This window comes from Echinops telfairi, unplaced genomic scaffold (assembly GCF_000313985.2).
Source record: "Echinops telfairi isolate 266 unplaced genomic scaffold, ASM31398v2 ScPeMD7_7457;HRSCAF=8495, whole genome shotgun sequence".
Taxonomy (NCBI): Eukaryota; Metazoa; Chordata; class Mammalia; order Afrosoricida; family Tenrecidae; genus Echinops; species Echinops telfairi.
The window spans coordinates 36,935,665-36,941,696 of record NW_022111357.1 but is presented as its reverse complement, the minus strand read 5'-3'; positions in this window follow the sequence as shown (position 1 = coordinate 36,941,696).

The following is a 6,032-nucleotide window of genomic DNA, read 5'->3' as shown; positions in this document are numbered from 1 at the left end:
TTGCACATAGCAAGTGACTTCTCACTCCCTTTCCTGACAGCCCAGTAGCATGCATGCGTGTCATGAGGGTTGGTACCACCCAGTGAGCCAACTCACACACACACACACACACACACACACACACACGGACCATCACCCCCAAACACACACATGGACCATCACCCCCATACACACACACATGGACCAGACCATACAGGATCTTTCATGACATCTATGATCAATCTGAATCACAGAATAGTGTGTGATAAATATAGTTGTAATTTATTCAAATGTCGTAATCCTTAGATTAGATGAATACTAACAAAAGTTTTGTAAAACGTTTCGACATGGAATCACAACATCATTAGTTGCATTCTTAGTAACTGAGAGAAAACTCAGTCTGGTTTTCCACCCAGCCCTTCCCTCGCCTTCATTCTCTAAAAAGGTACTGGCGTGGGTTCACAAGCACAACTTCCCACAATCCTGTAGCCCAGACGTCAGAGACGCTGACAAAGTCAGGGACCCTAGCACATTGGCGCCCTGCTTGTAGCCTGTGAAGAACAAGGGGGTGCTTCGAACACTCTGTACTTGGTAATCACAGCAGCTCTGGCTGGAATGCAGCGCTAGGTTCAGAAAGCAAATCCGCATAGAGCTGATTCATACTTAGAGGGGCAGGGGTATTTTCATTAGAAAAACTTCAGCCGAAACACTGCATGACAATTGGGCAGACAACTCGTTCAAGTGCCACCGACAGTGTCACTCGGTGCAGTTCGCACCCCCCCACCCCCACCCCCACCCCCACCCATACACACCCACTCTTAGGGCACTGGGCACACATCAGGACTAAGAGTTTTTACTATTTGTTGGGTGGGTGGGGGGGCGGTGTTGTTGTGCAAATTTCCTTCCAAGATCTCTGGCCTTTCCCCGCCCCTGACTCCATGTAGCCCAGGGCTAAGCACTTTGGGGTCCCGCGGGGAGAAGCCTGCCCCATTAGACCAGGACTATTTACATTCTCTGTATATTCTCTTTCAAGGATATTTTTTTGACATTTGCCTTCTGGCGGAACAGGGACCCAGGAGTGGGAGTTGTGGGGAGGTAAAATTTGGCCAACCACAAGGAAGCATTTTCTTCGTCAGAGCAGTCCAAAAATGGAACGGCCTGACTCATTGGGAAGCATGTCCCAGCCCGGAGACGGCCCTCCTGCAGGCCTCCCAGGGGCACCCTGCCCAGGGCCCAGGGAGGTGTTTGCGCAGATGAAGGAAAAAGGTCTGTTGCCAAGCACCCACTTCCTATGTGCCTGATGCCACGGTGGTAGGAGCGGGTCGAGCACCCACAGGAGAAAGCTGGGACGTCTGTGTCCAGAGACGGCCTCCGTGGAGGCCCTGGGAGGCAGTTTTGCCCGCGGGGTTGCTGGTCACTGGGAGCCAGAATTGATTTTGGGGCCACAGCTCACTCCGTGCCAGGCATGGTTTGAAGCACTTTCCAAATCGGAGTTCCAGAGACATGCAGGGAAAGCTTTGCCAGTTCAACGATGTGTGTGCAATTGAGTGACCTTGATTACACTTTTCAGAAAGCAAGATGTATGGTGCTTTGGGTAATGGTTTACACAGCAGATTATGTTCCCATTTGAGCATTTCCAAACAGATGGTTCATCAGCCTCGGCGACATGCTTTCTCAGGGTGTCGTGCTCCATGGAGATCTCGCTGCGACATTGACTGCGCTCTTCAGGTTGGGCAACCGTGATCAGTACTCTTTCCTGGATGACTCCCTCATCATTAACATCAACCCTAGACTCCTAAACGGTAACTCCCTCTCCCTCCCTCCATCCCTCCCTTTGCTTCTGGGTAATCACCAGTAAGCTGTGCTTTCTCTATAGTTGCCTACTTCGTGTAAGTGGGACCATACGTCTATGGTTGACTGCTTCACTTAGCACATTATTTTCAAGTTGCATCGAGTCATGGCAGGCACCCAGACTTCATTTCTCTGGATGGTCGAGTGATACTTCGTGGTAGGTATGAGGGTCGCTTAAAAAGTATTGCTACAAACCCTGATGCACACCTTTCTGGGTTGCAAACCAGACAGTCTGCCCTTCTGTACGCACCACAGCCTCTGGATCCAGGTACAGCTTCTACGTGAGCACAATGAAGTGTTCTCATTCTCCTCAAGGCTGGCCATTGTTTGTTATGATCCACACAGTTGAATGGTTTTACAGAGTCAATAAGACATAAGGACACACACATACTCACGTTATTACAAAGCCATGGGAGCCTTCATGGAGCAGAAATCTCAAAGTGTGAGGCTACTGTGTGTCCACCTATCTACTATCTCGGCCTATACACTTCTGAAGGCAATATCTCCCTCTCACGACTCCCTCCCCCACAAGGTCTGCACTCTTCCATTGACATCACATCAGTAGGATGTGCAGTTTGGACGTCCTTGCTGGGGACTCAACTTGTGTTCCTTGGAAATGTTCTTTGAATGTTGGGAACAAAAAGGAGTATGAAAGGGCAAGACCAGAGCTGGCGGGGGAAAGGGGAAGGTTTCCCAATAGCAGTCTTGTTGCCCTTGAAGATGCACAGGGAATTGTTGGGCTGGGGGAGAGCAGCCCTTGGCACAGTTTTCCTGGCCTTTTTTAACCAATGCAGTTCCAGTCTTTGTAAAACTGCTTCCTAATTAGCCCCCATGATCATCCTGTGACCTTCAAGAAAACCTATTGGCATTACCCTCTTTGGATTCCCCTCCCCACCCCAAAACCGGCACAAGAACCTTCTGAACCAACCTCTCTGCCTTGAATTTAACTAGCCTCGCCAGTTGGGAAACCACCATTTTTATCAGATCTTTTTGTTTTTGTTTTTGAAGGCACCCTCATGAGACTAAGACAAATGTGATACAGACAGAACTTGTCTGCAGCCATTCACTGGCGGCCAAGACATATTTTGCTTGGAATAAACCCACGGTCAACAGTTCAAAGCCACCAGCTGGCTCCTCATAAGAAAGATGGGACTTTCTACTCCCATAAAGAGTTAAAGAGTCTCAGAAGCCCCCAGAGGTAGTTCTACCCTGTCACCTCCATGTCTGGCTAGTGGGACTCATGCTCCAGTGGACACTGATAGAGAGCTTTCTGTTGGGGCTCCTGCACTTCTACGCGGATAAACTCATTGGCTCATCAAACAACCCCAAGAGGTGGATACCATTTGGGCCTATCATTACTTCCACTTTAAAGACGAGGACAACTGAGACACAGAGGTTCAGTAACCTGCCCGAGTCAGAGGGAGCCAGGATCACACCCCAGGTAGTCGAACTCTAGACCCCACACCTGTCTCCCTTGAACCGTGTACTCCAGAGGGTCCCACGAAGGGGCACCGTGACCAGCTCCTCTCGGCTAAAAGGCATGAGATGCTGGCCTGGAAGTTGGGAGGGCGCCTAGAGTCCAGAGTCAAGACGGCATCATTGAGGCGTCACCGGGGCTGGGTGTGAACCCTCAAAAAGGCAAGGCCTCTGGCGGCCTGGCTGACTGTCCACCCAGCCGAGGGGAGTGGGCCTGTGGAATGCAGAAATCCAGGACCCACGGCTCACAGCCTGGGCTTCGAGGTAGTTCTGCCTCATTCACCACACACCCCAGTTCTCTGAACTGGACTCTTGGCCTGGTCCTGCCAAGAACCCCTGACCTTTTACTCTAGTTTCAGGAAGCCGTCTCAGGCTTTTCCCTGGGGCCTTGGTCATCTGCCCAGGATGACGATGTCGCTGATACTGCCTTGCGGGGAAGTGGCAAGAGCGCGGGCCTTGGAATGTAGGCTTGAAGCCTGGACCTACCCCCACCTGCAGAAGCTGCTGGCCTCTCTGGCCCCCGTATTGCATGCCTATCAATCAGAGCACTGGGCCGATTTCATAAGACTATGGTAGGGATTCCAGAGTGCCTAGGGAGCAGGGCCACCTTCCTGCATAGACCTTGTACCCTTTCCTGCCACCTTCTGGATCGAGTGCTGACCCTGAGACACTCAATCCATAAGGCGGAAGCCGGGCCAGGCAGGTGCCTTCTCCAGAAAGACCCAGCTTCACAAAGTCTGCAGAAGGAAGAATTGCTTTGCATATGAGTTTGCCAAGTCATGGAAAGAGTGAGCCGAACTTTCTCTCTGAACCACCGGTCTGAGTCAGAAAACTCTGGTACCACTTAACTCCAGGGCCTGCTATGTTTGTAAAACGAGAAATGAGTAGCGTATCCCTAGCACTCCTTGTAACTCTGATGTGTTCTGATTCATGACCAAAGAGGAAAACATGAATTAAAAAAACAAAACACCCACTGCTGCTGGTTGAGTCAATCCCGACTCACAGTGGCACCAGAGGACAGAGTAGAGCTACCCCGTAGGGTTTCCGATGTGGTAAATTATTACAGAAGCCCCGCTGCTCTCCTAGAGTGACTGGGAGATTCGAACTGCTGACTTTTTGCTTAGGGGCTGAGTACTGAAACCACGCGTGTATCTAGTAGGATCCCTTCTGTAGTGGGCCAAACAAGAGGACAGAACAAATAATTCACCATTCTGCGCCCACACTGCTGAGCCGGTCAGGCTCTGGCATGAAGACACTCGCTCTGGTTTCCGTGTCTCACAAAGCCCAGGTGGAAGACTCACTAATGCCTTGATAATAGATGCTAATCGGGGGAACTGGCCGCCAGGCGGTAACTTTACCCAATCTAGGCTTCTCGGGAAGACGTAAGTGTTTCTGTGGCTTTTAGCTTCAAGCTAAAGTGCTTAGACGCCTTCTCACCGATGCTTGTGTTTCCCATGCAGTCGGTTGGGGCCGTTGGTGCTAGTTGCCCTCTGGCCAACTTCCACACCTGCCCGGTCCTGCACCATCCTCACCCATTGTGGGTCCGTCTTGACTCATTGTGGTGGTTTCCCACAGTCTCATGACCCTCTCCCAAACGCGGGCTCTCCTCCTAGCAATGGACCTCTCCTGGTGGCGTGTTCAAAGCAGCGGGCAGTTGAAGGCTAGCCACCCTCACTTAGAAAGAACGTTCTTTTTTTTTTTTTTTTTAAGACTGATGTCTTCATTCTTAATTTTAGGACATTTTAAATAAGAATCTCCTCCTTTGGGGTGGAACATTCTTACCCATTTGGGTAGGAAAGAAAAAAAAACATCTTGGGCCTGCCAGGTGGATCACGATCCTAGACTTCTTGAGTCTGCTTGGGAGGACCAAGGAGCGGATTCTCAGCCCGGAAGAGGACTTACTTGCAGAGGACTGCTGGGTCTTCTGAAGAGCTTCTTGCTGGTGATTTGTCCAAAGGAGCATGATGGGTGCTTTCTCTTCCGGTTGGGAGCTCAGACTCAGGTAAGATCCAGGAGAGGAGATTTCACCTGCCAATTTGTGACTGACAGCTCATCTGTAGAAGAGTCGCATGGTCTCTGGAGAATAATGACAGAGGAAGACCCGGTGTGTATGCACCCTGCCTGTTGATGGCCCAAGGAAGGCCCAGGTCCCAGAAGCAGGCACAAGACATGTCAGGAGGGCCTGGGGGTGTCACTAGGGTGGCTTGGGGGGCTTAGCCCACACATGTGTCTCTGTTAGAAGAGGTGCCATCACTGCCCTGGCTGACATCACTGTTAGTGATAGTTCTGGGTCAACCAGCAGCAAAATCACAGAGGTCAGGGTCCGCAGTGGTATTTTCCCCCTTTCCCCCTTTATCTCTCTGCAGATCCTCCCTTCTAGAGGAATGTGTGCTGGAAAGGAGAACTCGGATGGCCCGCAGGGACAGGGGAGAGCTGAAAGGCAGGTATCAGGTAACTCCTAAAAGGAGGGACTTCCCAAGACGGTGGATGCTCTCCCTCCACCCTATATGCCTTCCTCCCATGTCAGAAGCCTGCCTCTCACGGCCACCGACACAATCCACAGCTATGGCATGGGGCCCCAAAGCAATCTCCCAGATTCCCAAGCTGTAGTTTATCCCCCTTTGCCCCTGAAGGGTCTGCCCCCAACCTGCAGCACACCCGGGGCCCTGCTTCTCAACAATGGGCGTCCCCCTCCTACTGTAGGATCAGGCTAACGTCGCTTCGTT